At 38.7% G+C, this 24,720-nt stretch overlaps 1 non-coding gene across 1 annotated transcript; it reads left to right on the forward strand.

The window, feature by feature from the left end:
- Positions 1-13,801: 13,801 nt before the first annotated feature.
- LOC121493976 lies at positions 13,802-13,908 on the forward strand. Its single transcript, XR_005988625.1, has one exon. It is a non-coding gene; the product is annotated as a U6 spliceosomal RNA (small nuclear RNA).
- Positions 13,909-24,720: the final 10,812 nt, after the last annotated feature.

The following is a 24,720-nucleotide window of genomic DNA, read 5'->3' on the forward strand; positions in this document are numbered from 1 at the left end:
CTCAGAGGGACATGTTGGTCTACTTAACTCTGAGAAACAAGCATTCCTTGTAGTCAGCTTCTGACAAGCCTCTAACATAAGGGAGTTAGAACCTATGTCCCCATTAGGTGTGGAGGCCCAATGGAAGGGCCCTGTGCTCAACTCTCAGAGGCATTCCTTGAATGCAACTTTCAATTAGCCTCTCACCTATGGGAGTTAGAACCTAGCTCCACTATAGGTGAGGATGTGCCATGGAAATGTGCACATATAGGTATGTGCAAATGGATGGATTAGTGTGTCCCCTCCCCCACCTCTGCCCCCTGAGAGGTCACAGAACCAGTAATAATCCAGGAACAAGCACATCTAGTGCCCAGATCTAGGTTTCTAAATCAGAGTTAAGAAAATAATATAATTATAAAATACTGCATTATAGGTAATCCAAATATAAGATACAACTTTTATTTAAAACATAAAAACTGAGGGATGCCTTGGTGGCTCAGTGGTTGAGCATCTGCCTTCAGCTCAGGTCGTGATCCCGGAGTCCTGGGATCAAGTCCCACATCCGGCTTCCTGCAGGGAGCTTGCTTCTCCCTCTCCATGTGTCTCTCATGAATAAATAAATAAAATGTTTAAAAAAATAAAAAGTAAATAAAACATAAAAACTGAGAAAACAGACCAGAAAATTAATAGCAATTATATTCTGACTGAGGATAATAGCTGTTTGATTTTGTTATGTTCCATAAATTTTACAATCAGCTTGTATTAATTTTATGAGACAAGTATATTTATTTTTTTAAACAGCTGTTTTTTTAAAAATATTTTATTTATTTATTCATGACACACACACACACACACACACACACACACACACACAGAGGCAGAGACACAGGTAGAGGGAGAAGCAGACTCCATGCAGGAAACCTGATGTGAGACTTGATCCCGGGTCTCTAGGAACACGCCCTGGGCTGAAGGCGGCGCTAAACCGCTGAGCCACGGGGGCTGCCCAGAGACAAGTATATTTAAAAATATTATGAAAGATATTTTTCATAGTTCTTTTCCTCTAGATGATCAGATTTTATTTGGAGACATTGATGATGGGAAAATTATGGTGATTCTTGGTTACAGCGCCTTATTGCTGAAAACAGGGATAAGCAGAATGCTCTGACACTCATCACGATGTCTAAAGAGCATAGTTAAAGAATTAGGTAACCATCACCATAGGCTGATTTTAGAATATGTCATCACCTCAGAAAGAAGCTCATACCTGTTAGGAGTCACCCTTCATTCTATACCCTCAGCCCTGGGCAGCCAATAATCTACTTTCTGTCTCCATAGTTACTTTTTCTGGGCATTCTCTATACTTTGAACCATACAGTCGGTGATCTTGTGAGACTTGCTTCTTTCAGTTAACAAAATGCTTTTTAAGCTTGTGTATGACTCAGTACTTGATTCCTTTTTGCTGCTAGATAGCATCTTATTATATAGATATACCACATTCTATTTAGCCACTCATCAATCAGTTCATGGACATTTGGGTTGTTTGGACCCTTTGGCTCTCATAAATCATACTGCTGTGAACATGCAAGTGTTTGTGTGGGCGTATGTTTTCATCTCTCTTGGATAGATGCCTTGGAATAGTAGTGCTCAGTCATATAGGACCTCTAGGTTTAACATTTTGAGGATGCGCCCTACTGTTTCTCAAAGTGGTTGCATTGTTTTTGCATTCTCATGATCAGGACAGAGGGTTTCAATTTCTCCACATCTTTGCCAACACTTCATATTGTCTGTCTTTTTTATTGACATCCAAATGTGTGTGAAACAGTATCTCAGTGCAGTTTTGATTTGCATTTGCCTAATGACTACAATGTGGAGAATTGTTTTGTGTGCTTATTGGCCATTTATATATCTTCTTTGGAAAAAAATGTCTATTTGTTGGAAAGACTATTTTTTCATATAGGTGACTTTTAATAGTAAAATTTATTATATATGTTCTCATTATGAAAAACTATAAACTTGTGGAAAACTTTAAAAATACCGAAAAGAATAAAGAGAAAAAATCCATACTGCTACTACCTAAAGATAACTAGTTTTAAGTGTTAAAATATGCAATGTGTGCATATATATATTTGACTTGAATGGTATTATGCTGCAGATCTCATTCTGTGTCTTCCTTTATCACTCCAGATTTTGTTTGGTATACACCAACTCTGTTACTTTTAACTGTTGCATAGTCATTCATATTATAAATGTGTATTTACCACATTCTAGGCATCCATTCCCCTAATGATAGAACCTAGATTGGCTGCAATGTTGCAATCCATAAACACCACCACAGCAAGCATCCTAATTTTATGCTGCCTTAAGGGCAGAGGTGCCCTTATATATACCACTCCCGGATATACACACCTAGACATGGATTTTTCTCTGCTGAGTCAAAGAGAATTTTTGTTCTTAATTCCATTAAGTACCTCCAAATGATTATTTCTAGAATGTCCTAACCAGTTTATACTTTCATCAATACTACAAGAGTTCCCATACACCTTGACACTGAGTAGCATCCATCTTTTTTATTTTTGTCATTCTGCTCCAAACATAGTTTTAAAATGTATCTGCCAGATTACTAATAAATTTGAGTATCTCTTCATATACTTTTTAGCCAATCAGGCTTCCCTCTCTATTCATTGCCTATTGGTATACTTTGCTCAGTTTTCTGTTGAGTCTTACTGTTTTCTCTGTGATTTGCTTGAGCAAATATCAAATGGTTTTCACTGTTTTGCTCATAATTGACAGTAAGAAGATATTTAACATTATAATAAACATATACATTATCAAAAAAACATATATACATTATCTATAATATATATTAGTACATATAAAGATAATGTTAACATAGCATATATTGATTATAATAACAATATATAACTGTATATTAAATTTTTGTAATTAAATGTGATTATGTTACTATGTATTAATATATTACATGTATATATGTAAATATAATATTCCCCACCAATACACACTGTGTATGATGTATATTTTAATTTACATTTTATTTATGTAACTTAAACAAAATTTGATGAGTATATTTCCCTAATACTATAATCTGATATTTTCCATTCTATTCTACTTTATTTTTTAATACTCATTGCAATCACTACACTGAATTTGTTCCCCAATAATGGTCTACAAATGAGAGTCTACAATCAATACTCCATGATGTAATCCCTAGTCAGTCTGTCATGTCTCTGTTAATTTTGCCAACAGGTACATTGTTTATCAGAAATTGTTTCTGGGTTAGAAAGTTTCCCTCCATTTCTAGTTCATAGATATTTTCCTACATTTTCTTCAATTTGATTTATAAGTTTAACTTTTGGAGATATTTCCCCCTTTTTAAATTTTAATATATGATAGGGATTTAACTTTATTTTCTTTATTTTTCTCCATAGAGTGAGCTAATTTGGCCAGTACCATCAATTAAACAATTTTTTTTTTGCCATTCCTTTGTGGTGCCTTATTTATCACACATCAGATTTCCACATAACATGGATTTATTTTTGTTTCTTGGTCCATTTGTTGGTTTTGCACTAGTTCTATGGTTTTTATCACTTTTTCATGCAATTTATGTCCAAGACAAAAATTAGACAGGTAAGGAGATTGGCATTTTTCAGGTAATGGGTGGAACATCCAAAATCCAAAGATCAGAGTGTCTCAGCAGGATGTTTTTGCCTTAGACTTTTATAGGGAGGAGTAAACAAGTTGCAGATGGAGTGATTTATAGTTGGGGTTGTTTTCCAAGCAGAAGTCTCAGTCAGTTATGTGAACAGGAAATGTTTTTCTCTGTGGTTAGCTAGTTTGCGGGACAGTTTTAATCTTAGCAAATCTATCATGAGACAAAGAATGGGGAGTTGGAGGAACAGTGTCTGGCCTTGCCAGTGCCCCCTCTTGCGCAAGACAGACATCATTCATCGTAGAACACTCTTAGGGGTTAGAATAATCTCTGTGGAGTCTTGGTCAAGGCTCAGTGAAGCTGCCCACAGAGTCAGCAGTTCCTTGTTGGCACTCTCGTTGGAGTACTGGCTAAACCATTTGTTGAGGTCTGATGGTGGTCCGAAGCTGAGAAAGGGTTCTGGAAGCAAGGCATTTGGTTGGGAAGATAATTACAAAACAGAGGAGAGAAGCAATAGAGGCTGTATTAAGAAACAAACCAAGACTTGAGGCCAATGGGAACGCATCTAGTGGATTCAGAGAAAGTAGTGTAGAGAGGTCCTTTGATAATGGGTCAGGACCACGGTTGTCATCCAATGACTTTCTCGGTTAGCATCTCAAATGTTCTTGCTTATGATGTGGAGATCAGGGAGGTTTGAGGGAACATATGCAACATGGAGAGAAATGTGCAGCAACCAGAGGCCTTGAATGTTTGTAGGTAGATGAAGAATAGAGAAAAAATGAAAAGGAAAGGAAAGGCATGAGTCAAGGAAGTCCTGGAACTAATGGACAGTACACAATGAATGACAAAGATATGAAAGAGACTAAGTGGGAGAATCTGAGGGACTTGTGGGCAGAAGCTGACCCCACTCTGATGTCATCTACTTGTTCCAAATCTAGTGAGAAAGTAGTCTGTCTCATGTCATTATCGAAAGAGTATCAGTTTAAGGTCTCCTGTTGGGGTGAATTTCCCCAATCTCCAATTAAGACTCATGGTTTTTTTTTTTATTTTTAAGATTTATCTATCTATTATCTATCTATCTATCTATCTATCTATCTATCTATCTATCTATCTATTTACTTATTTGAGAACACAAGTGGAGAGAGGGAGAGAGAGAAGCAGACTCCCCACTGAGCAGGGAACCTGATGTGGAGCTCAATCCCAGGACCCTGAGATCATGACCTGAGCTGAAGGCAGACACTTTACCAACTAACCCGCCCAGGTGCCCCAAGCCTTGTGTTTTTCAAATTGTGAAAAATGAACCCAAAGTTGTATTCCTTAGAGTTTATAGAAGTTGGTGGTTAGGAAGACAGTACAATTGATCCTTGAACAATATGGGTTTGCACTATGCAGGTTCTCTAGTACACGGATTTTTTTCAAACTGTACAGTACAGTATTGCAAATGTATTTTCTCTTCCTTATGATTTTCTTAAGATTTTTTCTCTAGCTTGCTTTACTGTAAGATTATACAGTATATAATATACATATAACATATAAATTATGTGTTAATTGACTATGTTATTAGGCTTCCAGTCAACTGTAGGCTATTAGTCATTAAGTTTTTTGGGGAATCAAAAGTACCCCATGGATTTCTGACAGGAGAGAAGATCATTGCCCCTAACCCCCTACATTGATCAAGGGTTAACTGTATTAGTCCTAAGATTAGATTCAACATTGGTCTTTTGGTGATATCTCTTCCAGAAGATTAGATCTTCAATCTAAAGGGCTGAGGTGAGATGACTGGGGGAAAAACAGACTTGAACTACTGGTAATAAATAGAAATAATAAATTAAAAAAATAATACATAAAACCAATTTAAAAATAAATAAACAATAAATATTGAATAAAGACTTGGCAGTATTTAAGAATATTAGAAGCGATCAGATTTTGAATTTTCTATGGTCAAACAAGAGTAAGGAATCTTCACTGGCTTGCCAGTAATTATTTCATAAAGGGATAATCAATGTTGAGAGAATGAGGATCAAAGGACCAAAGGTTCATGGCAAGACCTTGGGCTACGTCAGGTTGAGTTCCTCAGAGTTGGACTGGTTTAAGTGTAAGAGCACCCTTGGCTCATTCTGATTTAAGGGGATAGAGAGTGATAAGGACCATGCAGTTTTTGTAAATGAACAAACTCATTGAATATCTAGAATCACCTGAACAATGAGGTGAGTTCCTCTATCCCTAGAGAACAAGAGAGGGATTCCCCAAGTGGGGAAAATTCTTTCTAGCAGTGACTTAGCCAAAGTTAGGGCAATAGCCTATTTGTAGGGAAAAGCTTCCAGACATCCTTTTTCAAAGGCAGACTATCATTAGGATATATTTGTACCCATGAGACTTTGGAAGTTTAATCAAATCTATTTGCCAGCAGGGAAAGGGACTCAGGGAGCTGGCTGTCATCCTTGCTCCATCTTTACATTTTTACCACGACTGTGTTTCTGGAAGATGGGACAAATTGAGGTTACCTGTTCAATATGAGAGCTGAAGTGTCCTCGTCCTTTTTGGAGAAGATCCATTTGTGGTGGAGGCCTTTAAGACTTCCACTCTCATGGGGCAGTCTGGGTGGCTCAGTGGTTTAGCGCCACCTTCAGCCCAGGGTGTGATCCTGGAACCGGGGATAGAGTCCCACGTCAGGTTCCCTGCATGGAGCCTGCTTCTCCCTCTGCCTGTGTCTCTGCCTCTCTCTCTCTGTGTCTCTCATGAATAAATAAATAAAATCTTTTTTAAAAAAGTCTTCCACTATCACAATATGTAATATTATGGAGAGGGTGGGCCAGTTTGGGAACTATTCACAGATAGGGAAGTACTTGAGCCACTAGGTCTAACATGACATTAAGGTATCATAAAGTCTGGTGGCTTGTTGTGTTCTTGAGTGAGGGTGCTTAAAACATGTCCTTCCCTTTCATGTTTATAAAGAGAAAAAGGTTATGGGTTTTCATTTAGGGTGGAGAAATGGGGCAGGGTGTATTGTTGATCTGTACATGTGAAGGCAAAAAAAATATTGCAAGCCCTCCCTGCCTCTCAGCAAACCAAACATTCAGTGGACATGGGTCAGATGATGAAAACCATTAGGAACAAAGCAGGACCACCTGCTACTACTCGAATGCTCCACATATTCTTGGAAGTTGTAACAGGAGCTCTAGGACAAGGAAGTGAGGGACCTGGTATGACCCTGGAAAAGCAAAGATAAAAACCATCTGTTTGTTGCTGATATTACTTTATAACCAGGAAGGCCAAGAGATTCTGATAAGAAAAATGTATTAGAATCATAAAATTTATGAAGTTCATAAGGTGGCTTGTAAGTTAAATGTACAAAATAGCTGTTCTCTATTTTAGTAATTTCCTAGGAAAAGAAATGGGATTTTTCCCATTCATAGTAGCAACAAAAACTATTAAATACTTGGAAGTAAATGTAACAGAATTAGAATCTATATGAGAGAAGCTTATAAAAACCTTTTTGAGAGCCAAAAACTAAGATTTGAGCAAAAGGAAATACACATCATGTTCTTGACTGGGAAAAAATAAGAAATGTCAATCCTTTAACCCATCAAAGGAATAGACAAATACATTAGTAAAATGTATTGTCCCTAGTATAAATATAATAGAATTCATATTGACAAGGTATTATTTAAAATAGGTGAAAAACAGTGGATTGTTTATTAAATGGTGCTGGCATAATCGGCTAGCCTCCTGGATGAAACTTACTAGCCTTCCTAGCACCATCTCCAAAAATAAGTTCTATATGGACTAAAGCATAAATATCTTTCCAGAAAATATAAAATTCCAGGGATCCCTGGGTGGCTCAGTGGTTTAGCGCCTGCCTTTGGCCCAGGGTGCGATCCTGGAATCCCAGGATCGAGTCCCACATCAGGCTCCCGGCATGGAGCTTGCTTCTCCCTCCTCCTGTGTGTCTGCTTCTCTCTCTCTCTCTCTATGTCTATCATAAATAAATAAATCTTTAAAAAAAAGAAAATTAAAATTCCATGTGTATACTCTAGGGCCAGGAAAGACAATAAACCAAACTGGGGATATGATAGCTATAAAGAAAAGGTGAGCATTTTGAATACGTAGACATTAAAATCATGTTTTGGGAAAAATACTATAATCAAAGTCTCTTTCTATATATTATATATACATATAATAACAAATTTAGAATCATCAGGGAAGTACAAATCAAAACCACAATATCACCTCACACCAGTCAGAACAGCTAAAATCAACAACACAAGATGGGGCACCTGGGTGGCTCAGTCGGTTAAGCATCAGACTCTATCTCAGCTCAGACCTTGATCTCAGGGTCATGAATTCAAGCCCTGCATTGGGCTCCATGTTGGACGTGGAGACTACTTTAAAAAAAATAATAGTAAAAAAAAACACACACATGCAAGCAACAGCAAGTGTTGGCAGGGATGTAGAGAAAAAAAGAATACTTGTGCACTTTTGGCAGGAATGCAAACTGGTGCAGCTACTCTGGAAAACAGTATGGATTTCCTCAGAAAAGTGAAAAATAGAACTACCCTGTTACAATCCAGCAATTGCACTATGAAGTACTTACCCCCAAAATACAAATATACTAATTCAAAGGGATATATGCACCTAATGCTTATGGCATCAGTATCTACAATAGTCAAGTTATGAAAACAGCCTAAGTGTCCATCTACTGATGAATGGATAAAGAAAAAGAGGCATATATATATATATAAAATAATAGAATATTGCTCAGTTATAAAAAAATGAAACCTTGCCATTCATTCTTATGGAGCTAGAGAGTATTATGCTAAGTGAAATAACACAGTCAGAAAATGACAAATACCATATCATTTCACTCATATGTGTAATTTAAGAAACAAAACAAACAAACCAAGGGGGAATAAAATAGAGAGAGGCAAACCAAGAAACATGATGGTCATCAGAGGGGAGAGGGGTGAGGGTGGGTGGGTTGAATAGGTAGGTGATGGGGATTAAAGACAAAACTCGCTGTGATGAGCACTAGATATTGTATGAAAACATTAAGTCATTACATTGTAACTAATACTACACTGTATGTTAACTAACTGGAATTTAAACAAAGAATTTTTAAAAATAAAAAATTTAGGAAATACCTTAAAAACAGAGAACAAATTATTTATGATCTCGAATATACAAAGAACTCTTGCATTCCAACAAAAAGGATCAGTCAGCCCAATGGAAAAGTAGATTGTTCACAGACAGGCAAATCCAAATGACAACAAACATGAAAAAGTGCTCAAATTTAAAGATACTCAGGGAGGGATCCCTGGGTGGTGCAGCGGTTTAGCGCCTGCCTTTGGCCCAGGGCGCGATCCTGGAGACCCGGGATCGAATCCCACGTCTGGCTGCCGGTGCATGGAGCCTGCTTCTCCCTCTGCCTATGTCTCTGCCTCTCTCTCTCTCTCTGTGTGTGACTATCATAAATAAATAAAAATTGAAAAAAAAAAAGCCCTTTAAAAAAAATAAAGATACTCAGGGAAATTCTAATTAAGATAACAATCAAATGATCCTTTTATTAGCAGCCTGGCAAAAAGTAAAGAAGACATACAGCATGTATTCCTTTTAGGGCTATGCAGTCGGAGTAGTCTCAGATACTGCTGGTAGAAATGTTAGCATCAGACCTTCTAGAAAATAATCTGACAACAGCCAGCAGTCCCTTTCCTGGGGACCCAGCCCATAGAAATAAAAGAATATATGTTCTATGAACTTTATTGTAGCATTATGTTAGCAGAATTAAAACAAAGTGAATGTGTGTTAATAAGAAAATAGATACATCCCCCAAAACATGAAGTATCAGGCAGCCTTTATAAAGGCTGAAGTAGAGATATACTGGCTAACTTGGATGAATTTCCATGAGATATTAGGAAACGTGAGACGGAGGTAAGAGTGTTTCATTCTAGTTTTGTAAAACAATATATGTTTACAAGTGTATGTTTATTTTGTATGTGATTAAACATAAGGAAAAGACAGGATGACATCAATTAAGTCATCCACATCAATTACCGTGGGCCCTGGCGTAAACTAGGGAAGGACGTAGTGGGGGAGAAGGAGAATGAGAAGGGGAACAACCAAGAAGCTGAAGAAAATACTGCTGTTTTTTAAAAAGTATATATTTTTGTAAAATCATAAATGGATGTTTTATAATTATATATAGTCTATTCTTATTTTTTAAAAGATTTTATTTATTAATGAAAGACACAGGCAGATGGAGAAACAGGTTCCCTGCGGGGGGAGCCTGATGCGGGACTCCATCCCAGGACCCCAGGATCACACCCTGAGCCGAAGGCAGATGCTCAACTATTGATCCCAGGCGTCTCTATAGTCAATTCTAATTATTTGCAGTGTCTATATTTTCCAATTTGCCTACTTACTAAAATGTAATCGTAACTGCAAATCAATCGATAGAAACATACACTAACACAAGGTTATGATCAATTGATGAAAATGTAACCAGAGGCTCACAGGAACCTATGCCTATGATTCCTCTAGAAGTGGACATTCAGGGGACCCCCGGATGGCTTAGTCGGTTAAGTGCCTGACTCTTGATTCCTCCCTGGTCAGGATCTCAGGATTAGGAGATCCAGCCCAGCATCACGCTCCGTGCTGTGTGTGGAGCTGGCTTAGGACTCTCTCCTCTCTCTGCCCCACTCCCACTCCCCCTCTCTTAAAAAAAAAAGAGGAAGCAATGATTTAGTCTTCATAAACTCTGTTTGTGGCAACCTTCAGGAATGTGTCCAGCACACTTAACGGGAACTGACTTGTGTTTAGTATCCAGGTTTAAAAGATGAGGTAAGGGAGACATGATCTTAGGTTTTCCGTTCTGAAATCCTTGAGTGACCTTAATAGCTGTATGTATCTTGTTCGCAGTCATTGTATTAAATCTTCTAGTTAGTTCTGTGAATTTGCTGATTCCTTTGGGTTGTATGCTCAATACAATGACGTCACATCTTAGCCTCACCATTTCCAACAGCTACTTCTTGTAGTTTTTATGCCTTTATATATTGCGAATCCTTCTTAAACAACAGGAAAAAAAGATGGTGAAAATGAGCTTCCTTGCACTTTTTCTGAGTTGAGAAGAAATAACTTTGGAGCACAGGTCACAAACTCCAGTGCCTTTCAGGGCCAAGCACATCATTTTGCCCAGTCAAGTGTCCTGGAGGCGCCCCCTCGTGGAAACTTCATACAGGCATTGCAATTTTCCGGGTCCACAATTGAGAATTTTTGAATGGGGTGTGTGAGCCAGACATAGTGGAAGTTCCACCAGTTTACCCTCTACTCTAGAATCTTGCAATTGAGTATAAGGTCGACTTTTTAAAAACTTAGTTATTTTTTTCATTATCTTACCAGGTGAGCATTAATAGTTGTTCCGTGTTCCATAGCAGCTGCTGGTGCATTGTATTCAAGTGTTAGTTGAAAATCAAAATGTGCTTAAAATAAAAATGAAAGATTAGGGGCACTTGGGTAGCTTCGTTGGTTAAGTGGCTGCCTTGGGCTCCCGTCATGATCCTGGAGTGCTGGGATGGAGCCTCACATCGGGCTCCCTGCTTCTCCCTCTCCTCTCCCCCACTCATGCTCTTTTTCTGGCTCGCTCACACTCTTTCTCTCTCAAATAAATAAATAATTAAATCTTAAAAAAAGAAAATAAAAATTATATGGATGATACTGCCAGCTACATAGTGAAAATAATAGCTTCTAGTGAACTCTACCATCAGAAACCTGTCTGCCTGGTTCACAACTCAATATTAAAAAGAAAAAACTTATTTCTCATTTTTAAAAATTTATTCATGATATACATAGAGAGAGAGAGGCAGAGACACAGGCAGAGGGAGATGCAGGCTCCACGCAGGGAGCCCCACGCAGGACTCGATCCCAGGACCCCAGGACCATGCCCTGGGCCAAAGGCAAGGCACTAAACCACTGAGCCACCCAGGGAACCCCCTATTTCTCATTTTAAAAAGAAAAAAATGTCCTTGGTAAAGATTTTGGATTACTTTGATTCAATTTTTAGTTTCAGTTAGATTTTCTCACATCCTTAGCAAAAGAAAAATGAATTTATGTAAGGAAAAGAATTAGGGAACTTCAAAAGTGATTTTTTTAAAAAAATCACACAACCTAGAAGAATTTTCATCCATTTGAAGTCTGCTGAATTTCTGGAACTTAATTTTCCTGCAAAATGTTTGTTTGTTTTAATAATTTTTTTATATACTCATTTCACAGAGAGAGAGAGAGAGAGAGAGAGAGAGAGAGCGCACACGCAGGGGGAGCCCCAGGCAGAGGGAGAGGGAGAAGCAGGCTCCTCACTGAGCAGGGAGCCTGACATGGGGCTTGATTCAGGACCCCAGAGTCATGACCTGAGCTGAAGGCAGATGCCCAACTGACTGAGCCACCCAGGCGCCCCTCCCAAAAAATATCTTCAAATTGCTCTTCACTTGCTAGCTCATCTGCACAGAGTTATCTGTCTTAACTGCAAGGTACTTACTGCTTCTTCTAAGAATAGTTAGAAACGTCAGGGCTTCTAGGGCCAGGCCTCGATAAGGAACAGGACAAGTGAACCCTGACAGGTGTGTGCACCCTCTCTAAAGCTGCTTTCTACTATGTGTCCTACCTATTGTCCTTCCATGGAAATGAGAGCAACGTGACCAGATTTCCCAATCCCTCAAGAGAAGTCAGAAGTCCAGCTTTTTATGTAGAATTTCCCAATTTTTAAACTCTGCAGGCAAATGTAAATAGGTCAGTGAACTGGATCTGACCCTTAGATTAGTAGTTCATAACCCCTAATCAAGGGTTAAAAGGTTCTCCTGGTAAAGAACTTATGAGGTAAGTATGCAGAAATCAGAAGCATGTTGGTTACTAGACTTTAACCTAACATGAGTGGTCCCATGGTGGAGGACCAGAATCTCTGTTCTTTATCACCTTCTCCTCCATTTAGGAATGTGAAGATATCCTGAATTTCGAATGTCTGTTGAGAATGCAGCTCTTTTTTTTTTTTTTTAGAGTTTATTTATTTATTCACGAGAGACACACAGAGAGAGGCAGAAACACAGGCAGAGGGAGAACCAGGCTCCCTGTGGGGAGCTGATGCAGGACTCGATCCCAGGACCCTGAGATCACGCCCTGAGCCAAAGGCAAACGCTCAACCACTGAGCCACTCGGGCCCTGAGAATGCAGCTCTTTGCCAAGCATTATTACATATAGTTTATCAAAAAGAGCCAACACTCCTTTAATGTTGGTTCTATTACTTAATGGTCTAAAACTCAAAAAGTCAATTCCATTATAAATTTTCAAAAAGCTCACTGTCAAATTAAAAAAGATACTGTTGAAATTCTGGGGAGCTGGTGGAGGGCATAGAGGGGTACCCACTCTAATGAGAGCCATCTTCATGTTCTGGCTCAGAGAGGAATGCAACAGAGAACAGTACAGGGAGCCATGTGTGCCAATTTACTTAAGGAGAGAAATCGTTTTGAAATGAGTATAAAATTGGAATTTCAGTATGTATACACATTGATTAACTGCTTATAGAAAAGGTTCCAAGGACAGCCACGAACATTCAGGTTGCTCTGGCAATCTGTGTTCTATAGAAGGGTCGTCAGCCTGTTCTCAATGGGTCTCCAGTTCTGTAGCAATTGCTGCTAGCATTTCAGAAATAAAATGCCCAATTTCCACACAGCTTTATTTGCTTTTGTAAGGAAAACACAGTGCCCATGTAATTACTCTCTCTTCTTTGGTAACTGGATGTGATCAGGGGTTTTAGAAGGTGATGCTTAGGGAAGGTAGAGGAATGAGAAAAGAATAAGGAAAACCTAAGACACATTGCAATTTGACCTAGAGCAGGCCTGGCCATGTCATACAAATTATCTTGTGAATATTTTAACATGTGTTTCATTAGTTGCCAGTCTCTGTCAAAAAGACAGAAGAGGGGCACCTGGATGGCCCAGTCAGTTAAGTGTCTGCCTTTGGCTCCGGTCATGATCCCCGTGTCCTGGGATGAGCCTTGTCTGGCTCTCTGCTCAGACAGGCGTGTGCTCCCTTCCCTCAGCTTGTGCTCTCTCCTTCACTCTTTCTCTCAAATAAAGAAATAAAATCTTTAAAAATAAAAGACAGAAGATAGTGCTTGCTTTGGCAGCACATAGACTAAAATTGGAACATTACAGAGTAGATTAGCATGGCCCCGGCACGAGGATGACACGCAAATTCGTGATGCATTCTGTATTTTTTCAACTGTGCCATTTTTATTTTATTCCTTTTTTCTCTTTTCACAGAGAAATAAAGGTCTAGAAATTAAAGAAGACAGAAGATAAAGCATATCCAAGTACTATTCCTTGCTTGTAATCCTATGATTTTTTTTTCAATTTTATTCTGTATTCTTCAGGACTATTTGAGACATTTTAGCTTTAAAATTATCTAGTACAAGTAGAATCCCAATATTAAACACCTAGTCGGTAGCGAAACTGTCTTTATCAGGTCCATATTCTGTTATAAAACTAAATCTGGGGGTGCCTGGGGGCTCAGTCAGTTAAGAATCCAACTCTATTTCAGCTCAGGTTATAATCGCAGGGTTGTGAGATTGACCCCATGCAGGGCTCTGTGCTGGGTGTGGGGACTGCTTAAAATTCTGTCTCCCTCCCCCATTGCCCTGGCTCTCCCAAAAAAAGATAAATAAAAATAAAATAAAAAAGTAAATCTGTTGCTAAATTGTATGGTAGAGTGAGACAAACTTTTTTTAATCTTTAAAATAAAGATTTGACATTCCCTCTATATATCCTGTTAGGAAACAAGCATAATACGGTTCAAAAAAAAGTAACAGAGGCACATGGATGGCTTAGTGGGTTAAGCGCCAGACTCTTGGTTTCAGCTCAGATCCCAATCTCGGGGCTGGGGATTGAGCCCCATGTCAAGCTCTGCACTTGGCGTAGAGTCTGCTTGAGATTCTTTCTCCCTCTCCTTCTGCCCCTCCCACTCAGGTGCTCGCTCTCTCTCTCTCTCTCTCTCTCCCTCCCTCCCTCCCTCCTTCCCTCCCTCCCTCCCTCTCCCACTCAAATAAATCTTTTAAAAAAGAAGAAAAAAATAACAATATAGTTAGCTCTCCTCAATGTATTACCACAGGCTCTTAATAAGAGGGCTCCTTTAGAAGTATCGTGTTTGTTACTTGAAGAAGAAAAGTTATACACCTTTTTGATGAGTAGCTTCCCATGGTAGAAAGAACAATGAATTCAGAGTGCAGAGCCCTACCTTCAAGCTTCAGGCTTCCAGCTTCATCTTCTCTCTCACCAGCTAGGAGAACCTCGGGCAAGTCCTAGTTCTCTTTCAACCTCATTTTAATCATGACTAAAACAAGAGGCTTGGATTTATGATTTCTGGGGTTCAATCCTGCTGTAACCAGCTTTTATTAGATTTTTTATTCTTAAGAGTGTTTCTTAAATATTGTCAAGTCTATTTGACAAAAACTGTAAATTAATAAAATACCAATCCTTTTTCAGCAGATAATACATAGCATATGAAATTGGGAAAACCCCTTTAAATACAGAGTTATCCTGTGAACCATCATATCCCTAGAAACTTTGAAATACAATAATTTTAGGAGGAATGCCACGCTTTACATATAATTTAAATTCCTTCAGGCACCTGAGTGACTCAGTCAGTTAAGCATCTGCCTTTGGCTCAGGTCATGATCCCAAGATCCTGGGATCGAGCCCTGCATCAGGCTCCTTGCTCAGGGGGAAAAGTCTGCTTCTCCTTCTCCCTCTGCCCACATGTATGCACTCTCTCTCTCAAATAAATAAATAAAATACTTAAAAATAAATAAGAAAATTCCTCTTCAGAAGTTACAATATTTTCAGATAATCTTCCCAGATGCAAAACCTAAAATTAAACATGGGAGACACAGACTTCCAGTTATGGAATTATAAGTCATGAGAATAAAAGACACAGGTCAGGGAATATATAGTCAATGATATTGTAACAGTGCTGCTTGGTGACAGATTGTGGCTACACTTGTGTTGAGCAGAGCATAATATATGCACTTGACCAATCCCCATGTTGTTCACCTGAAACTAATGTAAGTTGTGTGTTGACTCCGATTTTTTAAAAAATTCCATTTAAAATTAATATTTAGGGGCACCTGGGTGGCTCAGTCGGTGAAGCGTCCAACTCTTGGTTTTAGCTGAGTCCATGATCTTAGGGTCATGAAATTGGGTCTCGAGTCAGGCTCCTTGCTCAGTGGGGAGTCTGCTTGAGTTTCTCTTCCCCCTTCTGCCCTTCCCCCTACCTCATGCATTCTCTCTGTCCCAAAATAAATAAATTAGATCTGTAAAAAAAAATAAAGTTTAATATTTAAAAATTGTTTAAATTAAACCGAATATGAGCCTTTTCAAATATGCAAACAGTTGCTGAACATAAATTCCTGTCATTCACAGACATGCTACTAATAGAATGACAACTTTCTTTTTTTTTAAATTTTTTATTTATTTATGATAGTCACACACACACAGAGAGAGAGAGAGAGAGGCAGAGAGACAGGCAGAGGGAGAAGCAGGCTCCATGCACCGAGAGCCCAACGTGGGATTCGATCCCAGGACTCCAGGATCGCGCCCTGGGCCAAAGGCAGGCGCCAAACCGCTGGGCCACCCAGGGATCCCCAGAATGACAACTTTCAAACACATTTCTCCTGTATATGTTTATTGGGTTTCTCATTTAGGTAGGTCAGCGAATTGGTCTTTGCCTAATGTAGCTGTATAATTTAGACTGCTCAAAGACATGTCGCTATTTTAACAAACCATATTTATAAAATATTGTGTTTATAGAGACAGGATTCTATGCAATCTTAGCAGTTAATGCTAGCATTCAAATTCCAGTTGATCAATATTCTATTTGATCTTACAGCCTGTTGATGTTTAGCATTTAACATCCTTTTTCCTAAAAAAAAAAATAATAATGACTTCACCTTTTTCTTTTTTTTTTTTTGACTTCACCTTTTTCATTATAAATAGTCCGAAAGATATCCTTATAGTAAAAATTTGTATACTGAACTTTGTCCTCTTTAGTTGGCATTGAATGTAGTTCAAGTATGACTTTTTCCCAGGGCTCAACATCACTTGCCTTAGTTACAGAAGGGTATCACCTGAATGCTTTGCATCAATTGCCTGAAACTTAAAAAGTATCTGTAGTTAATGTTAAAACTTTACATTTCATTTTCAGATAGTCTGCTCTTTTAAATGATTGGGAGAGGGGCATACACCAAGAGTGTAATTGTTTCAATATGATGAAAACACTGTCAGTAAGAATTTAAGTAAATTAGGGCACCTAGTTGGCTTAGATCGTTAAGCATCTGCCTTCGGCTCAGGTCATTTTCCTGGGGTCCTGGGATCGAGTTCCGCATCAGGCTCCCTGCTCAGAAGGGAACTTATTTCTCCCATTCTCTCTCTGCCTCTCCCTCAGCTTGTGCACTCTGTCGAATAAATAAATAAAAATATTTAAAAAAAAGAAGTAAATTAGATTTAAGTAAACAATGTGTATTGGCAATGTAAATAGTAAGCCATTCTAATCTAGTTCCTTTTCTCTGAGATGCTTAAAATCCTTTATGACTATTTTATATATTATTTATATTATTATTATAGAGTCTATGCATGTGTGTGTGTATATAAATATATACACATATATAGTATGTATAGAGACTTTTAAAAAAATTTTTAAAGATTTTATTTGTTTATTCCTGAGAGACGCACAGAGAGAGAGAGAGAGGCAGAGGCAGAGACACAGGCAGAGGGAGAAGCAGGCTCCATGCAGGGAGCCTGATGTGGGACTCGATCTCGGGTCTCCAGGATCACGCCCTGGGCCGAAGGCAGGCGCTAAACCACTGAGCCACCCAGGCTGCCCCGAGACTTTTTTTTTTTTTTAAGATTTTATTTCGTAATTCATGAGAGATACACAGAGCGGCAGAGACACAGGCAGAGGGAGAAGCAGGCTCCCTCCAGGGAGCCCAATGCGGAACTCGATCCCAGGTCACCGGGGTCACACCCTGAGCTCAAGGCAAATGCTCAACTATTGAGCTACCCAGGCATCCCAGAGAGAGAGACTTTCTAACACTTGCAATTTAGCCAGGCAGAAATAATGATAAAACAATATTCAAATGAATTTTTAAATGACTATTATTCATCCTAAGAAGATGTTATTACAAGACAGATGATACCTAATTTTATTTCGTATCATATCACCTATAGTGGGCTCCACGGTGTTCCTTAAAAATATATATCCGTGTCCTAATCCCTGGAACCTGTGACCGTTACCTTATAGATGTAATGAAGTTAAGTATTTTGAGATGGGAGATTACCCTGGATTACCTGAATGAGACTTAAGTGCCATCACAAGTGTCTTCGTAAGAGGAAACAAAGGGAGATTTGATCCACATAGAAGGGGAGTAAGCAGCGTGTACCCGGCTCGGAGATGGGAGCAGAGCGGTCCGGTCACTAGAAGCTAGAAGGGGCAAGAAACAGGTTCCCTGTCCTAGCGCCTCTAGAAGGAGCACCACTCCGCTGACACCTTGATTTTGGACTTCTGGCCTCCAGACCTGTAAGAGATGGATTTGTTTTAAGCCAGTTTGCAGTGATTTGTTGTGGCAGCTCCAGGAAATTCATGCATTATCTCAGAGCACTTTCAGACGCGTTTGTAGGACATCCGCTGCTTTAAAATTGTCTGCTCTCCCATTGTTGCTTATCTTTATTTGTCTTAATAACAGAAGCTTTAAAATAGTACTTAAGAAAGGACTATTATGTTCTGATTCAAAGATGATTTAATCCGTGACGACAAATTGTAATATTTCCAGATCTTACCAAGTGAGGTTTCAATTGTGCATTGTTTCTTCAGATCACATTGTTTCACTATGTAGAACTTGATAGCTACTAAGAATGTTGTATCTATTAATTAAAAAAAAAAGATACCATATGCTATCCTATCACAGAAAGCTAATTTATATGGTGAAAACAACTAAAAATTGGTGAGTAAACATTTTTTAAAAATCTTAATGGCAGGGGCACCTGGGTGGCTCAGTGGTTGAGCATCTGCCTTTGGCTCAGGGCATGATTCCAGAGTCCTGGGATTGAGTCCCACATCAGGCTCCTGCAGGGAGCCTGCTTCTCCCTCTGCCTGTGTCTCTGCCTCTCTCTCTGTGTCTCTAATGAACAAATAAATAAAAATCTTTAAGAAAAAAATCTTAATAGCATAACCAATGATAATAGAGTAAGAAATTATAAAGCCAAAGGGAAGAGAAACCAATTCCTCGGAAAAGAAGGACAGAATCAAAGCCCAGGACATTAGGAGGAAGTCGCACTGGACAGGATGGACTGTAAGTGGAACATCCCTCACAGGATTGTAGCCAGTTTTCAAGTCACTCTGTTTGACAAAGTGTTTCTAAAGCCCTAAACTTCCTTTAAGGTCCTTCTTAATTGGTAGGAACTGAGGAACCTGACAGAGGCAAATGCAGGTCTTCTTAAAGTACCTCCATTCTTGGCCTCAAATTATTTTTTTAAAAGATTAAAAAAAATTCATGAGAGACACAGAGAGAGGGGCAGAGACATAGGCAGAGGAAGAAGCAGCCTCCCTGTGGGGAGTCGGATATAGGACTCGATCCCAGGATTCTGGGATCACACCCTGAGATGAAGGCAGATGCTCAATCACTGAGCCACCCAGGCATCCCTTGGCCTCAAGTTATATCTACAAATAATTTTTTGAAGATTTTATTTATTTATTTCAGAGAGAGGGAGAGAGAATCTGAAACAGACTCCATGCTAAGCACAGAGCACAACATGGGCTCTTACAACCCTGAGATCCTGACCTGAGCTGAAACCAAGAGTTGGATGCTCCACCAGCTGAGCCACCCAGGCGCCTCTACAAATAATTTTCTTTTTTTTTTTTCAAATGATTTTCAAATACAGTGCACAAACTGTAGCCAAAGAATATCAGAAACCGTGCAGCCCCGGTGGCACAGCGGTTTAGCGCCGCCTTCAGCCCAGGGTGTGATCCTGGAGACCCGGGATCGAGTCCCCACATCAGGCTTCCTGCATGGAGCCTGCTTCTCCCTCCGCCTGTGTCTCTCTCTCTTTGCTCTCTCTGAATGAATGAATAAATAAAATCTTAAAAAAAAAAAAAAAAAGAATATCAAGAACCACCCCGGCCCCAAATCAGACTCTCTGAGCAAGAGAAAGAAGAAAGACAAATGAAGCAACTACAAAGCCTTTCAGGTATTGAAGTTATCAGGCACAGGCTATGAAACCCTGTGCAAGCTAAGTCTAAGTAAGGAGCAAGTTTGGAGATAACCCTAGGAAAAGGGAGAGTTCATTAACTGGATCACAGATTGTTATAACTAAGCAGTCCGGTTAAAAAGCAAAGAATGTCAGACTAGTTTAGAGACACAACATGATGGAAAATACAGAAAATATGGTAGATCTAGAAGTGATGGTAAGAGAGAGTCAGATGGAGTTCCCCAAGGGGACAGTAAGAGGGCAGAGGGTAATGCTTGAGGAATGATGATCAAGAATGTCACAACAGGTGATCGAAAATAGCATGTCAACCAACTGTAGCCAACTGTATATGGTGGTTACATGGGTTGTTTGCCTCTTACTAGCATTTTTATTAAAATTTTTATTTTGAGAGACTTAATCTACAAGCCACTGTAAGAAATAATAGAGAAGGATCCTGTGTAACCCCAAACCCACTTTCCTCCAAGGAAATGACTTGCAAGTTATATATAGTACAATATTGCAATCAGGATACTAACACAGATGCAGTCAAGATACACATTTCCATCACCACAGAGATCCCTGCTCTTGCTCCTTTATAACCACACCCACTTCCCTACAGCTCCTTGCACCCACTTCTTTAGCCCCTGGCAATCCCTGTTCTGTTCTCCATTTCAACCACTGTATCATTTCAAGAATGTTCCATAAATGAGATCCTAGAGTATGCAAGCTTTGGGATTGGCTTTTTTCATCCAGCATAGCTCTCTGGCTATTCATACAGGTCATTGCCCTGCTTTCTATTGGCAAATGCTGTTCCAAGGTAGGGATGGACATAGTTTGGTTAACCATTGACCCATACAAGAATATCAGGGTTGTTTATAGTTTGGGGTTATTACGAAGAAATTGCTATAAAGACTTGTGAATATAAGCTTTCAGTTCTCTACAGTAAACAACCAGGAGTGCAATTGCTGGCTCAGAATTAGTTTTTATTTTTTTAAGAAAATAACAAAATGCTTTCCAGCAGTAATATGAGTGGTCCCATCTCTCTGCCTCCTTACCAATGTTTGGTGTTGTCACTACTTTTTCATCTTAGCCATTAAGTATATAGAGACAGCACATTGTAGATTTGATGTGCATTTTCCTAATGGCTAATGATGGCGAACATCTATGTATTTCCCATCTGTACATCCTCTTTGGTGAAATGTCTGCTCATATCTTTGGTCATTTTTAAAATTATACTGTGTTGGACTGTGCAGTGTTTGTGTGTGTGTGTGTGTGTGTGTGTGTGTGTCACTGTTTTGAGTGTTCTTTATATACTTTAGAAAAAAATCTTTTGTCCAATATTGTGATTTGCAAATAAATTCTCCCAGTCTGTACCTTATCTTTTTATCCAGGATCTGTCACAGAGGAAGTTTCTAATTTTGATGAAGTCCTATTTATTGATTTTTTTTCCTTCTTACAGATTGTGTTTTTGGTGTTGAGTCCAAGAATTTTTTTCTTTCTCCTAGTTCCCAAGGAATTTTTCATATGTTTTTTTGCTAAAAGTTTTATTGCTTTACATTTTACATTTAAGGACAAGATCCATTTTTAGTTAATTTTTTGTAAGATGTCAAAATTAGATCAAAGTTCTCTTTTTCTTTCTTTTTGACTTCCTTCTCCTTTTCTTCTTCTTCATCTTCTTGCCTAGGATATCCTTTTTTTAAGATTTTATTTATTTATTCATGAGAGACAGAGAGAGAGAGAGAGAGAGGCAGAGACACAGGCAGAGGGAGAAGCAGTCTCCATGTCCTAATGCTCCAGCATCATTTGTTGAAAAGGGTATCTCGCCTCCATTGAATTATTTTTCCACTTAAAAAATATATCAATATGTTGGACATGTTTGTGTGGGCCTATTTTCTGCATCTATATTTCAATTAATCTCTTTGTCTATCCCTTCACCACACAATCTTGCTTACTGTGGCTATATGTAGAAGGCTGAATGGTGGCTCCCAAAAAAGAAATGATCACATCCTAATCCCCAGAACCCACGAATATCCCTTTAGTCGACAAAAGAATAATCTTATGACAAAAGATGTGATTAAGTTAAGGATCTTGACAGGAAGTTTCCAGTGAAACCATCTGGGCCTGAAGATTTCTTTTGGGGGAGATTTTTAATTACACATACATAGGGTTAACTATCACAGAGCTATTCAAATGATCTATTTCATACTGGGTAAGTTGCAGTAGTGTTTTTCAAGGAATTGGTCTACTTCATCTAAATTGTCATATTTATATATATATAGAGCTGTTCACAGTATTCCCTACTACCCTTTGGATGCCCACAGGGTCTATAATGATATCCCATTTCATTTCTGATATTGATCATTTGTGTCTTTTTTTTCCTCCTTTGTCAGTCTTTTCAGAGGTTTGTCAACTAAACTGATCTTTTCAAAGATTCAGCCCCCTTTTTCATTGATTTTTCTCTATTATTTTTGTTTTCGATTTTATTGATTTCGGCTCTAATCTCTATTCCTTCCTCTTTCCCACAAACTGTGGATTTATTTTGTTCTTCTTTTGCTAGGTATTGAGGTGAGAGGTTAGATGATTGATCTGAGAAACTTCTTCTTTTCTAAGATATGCATAACTATAAATTTCTCCTCCACTCTGCCTTAGCCATGTCCTATACATTGTAACATGCTATGAAAATTTGTATTTTAATTTTCATTCAGCTCTTGGGGAATGTAAATAATAGTGAAAGGGAATAGAAGGGAAGGGAGAAGAAATGGGTAAGAAATATCAGGGAGACAGAACATAAAGGCTCCTAACTCTGGGAAACGAACTAGGGGTGGTGGAAGGGGAAGAGGGTGGAGGGTGGGGGTGAATGGGTGACGGGCACTGAGGGGGGCACTTGACGGGATGAGCACTGGGTGTTATTTTGTATGTTGGCAAATTGAACACCAATAAAAAATAAATTTATTATTAAAAAAATAAAAAAATTTCATTCAGCTCATTTTTATTGTTATTAAATAAGGTATTTTATTGTCTCTCTGTTCAATTTCTTAAATTTCCCTTGAGACTTATTCTTTAATACCTGGGTTATTTATAAATGTGTTTGTCTCCATTTGCTGAAGACATACCTGTTCTATTTTCACTATCGATTTCTAGCTTGAGTCCATTATGATTGCAGAATACACACTGTATGATTTCTATTCTTTTACATTTACTGACGTTTGTTTCAGGGCCCAGGATATGGTCTACGTAGATACATTTGGTGGGCACTTCACTTTGTTGGATGAAATTCTATACATGTCAATTAGATCCTGTGGGTTGATGGTGTCGTTGAGCTCTTCTACAGCCTTGCTGATTTCCTGTCCAGTTGTTCTATCAATTTTGAGAGGGGTGTTGAAGTTTCCAGCTGTAATCGCAGTGGTGTTTATTTCTTTCAGGTTCTAGCCACACATTCGAAGCTTTGTTGTTTGGAGCATACACATTTAGGATTTCTGTCTTCTTGATGGATTGACCTTATTATATCAAGTCACTGTCTCAGGAAATTGTCTTTGTTCTGAGTCTCCCTTTCCCCGATCTGGTGGCCATGGTGGCTTTCTTTTGTTCATTTGCACAACAAATGTTTTTTTCTCTCCCAGTCTCTTGAGCTGCCTACACTGATATATTTAAAGGGAGATTCTTGTAAATGCATATGGTATGGCTATTTTTAACCCACTCTGCCAATCTCTGTCTTTTAATTGGTGTATTTAGACCGTTTATATTTTATAATTATTGATGTGCTGGGGCTTGAGTCTGCTATATCATTTTTTGGTGCTCCGTTCTGTTTTCTTTCTTTTTCTGCTATTCTGTGGGGTTTCTTGAGTAGTTTTTAGAATTCTATTCTGATTGATCCATAGTGTTTTGAGTGTGCCTCTTTGTAAAGCTTTTTAGTGGCTGTTCTGTATGTATTTGCTGACCTTCAAATTGTTTTCCCCCTGTCGTTTTAGGTGTTCTTTCTCTCTCCCTGCTTTCAAAACTTTGTAGTTTTCAGAAGCTTGGCTCTCATGTAAATGGTGTGATTTCTTTAGGTTTACCCTGTGTGGAGTAGCCTCAGCTTCCTGAATCTGCAGGTTTACGTATTTTACCATACTGGGGGGAATTTTTGGTCACTGTTTCCTTGAATACTCCCTCTCTTTTGACTCTCCTTTTAGGTCTCCAATAACATGAATGTTAGATCACTGTGATGGTCACAGGTCTCTGAGACTCTGCTCATTCCCTGCCCCCAGCCTATTTTTCTTTGTTGTTCAGATTGAGTCATTTCTATTGTTCTGTCTCCAAGGTCACTGTTTCCTAGATGCTTATACTGAGCTCATCCATTGAGTTTAGTTTTTCACTATATTTTTTATTTCTAAAAATTTCTAATTGGTTCATCTCCATTATGTATTTTACTTCTTTGTTGAGACTTTCTATTTTTTCACTTGTTTCAAGTGTATTCATCATTGTTAGTTGAAACATTTTTATGATGACTGCTTTATAATCTTTGTCAGATAACTCTTTTTAAAAGATTTTATTTGAAAGAGAAAGCGAGAGAGCTCCAGTGAGCGCATGGGGGTGGGAGGGAGTAGAGGGAAAGGGAGGAGCAGACTTCCCCCTAAGCAAGGAGCCCTGATGTGGGACTAAATCTCAGGACAGCTGGTATCACTTGAGCTAGAGGCAGACACTTAACTGACTGAGCCACCCAGGTGCCCTGTCAGATAATTCTAATACCTCCGTCATCTCAATGTTGGCATCTATTAGATGTATTTTTTTCCTTCAATTTGAGCTCTGCCTGGT

The sequence above is a fragment of the Vulpes lagopus genome, chromosome 6 (genome assembly GCF_018345385.1).
Source record: "Vulpes lagopus strain Blue_001 chromosome 6, ASM1834538v1, whole genome shotgun sequence".
In the NCBI taxonomy this organism is placed as follows: domain Eukaryota; kingdom Metazoa; phylum Chordata; class Mammalia; order Carnivora; family Canidae; genus Vulpes; species Vulpes lagopus.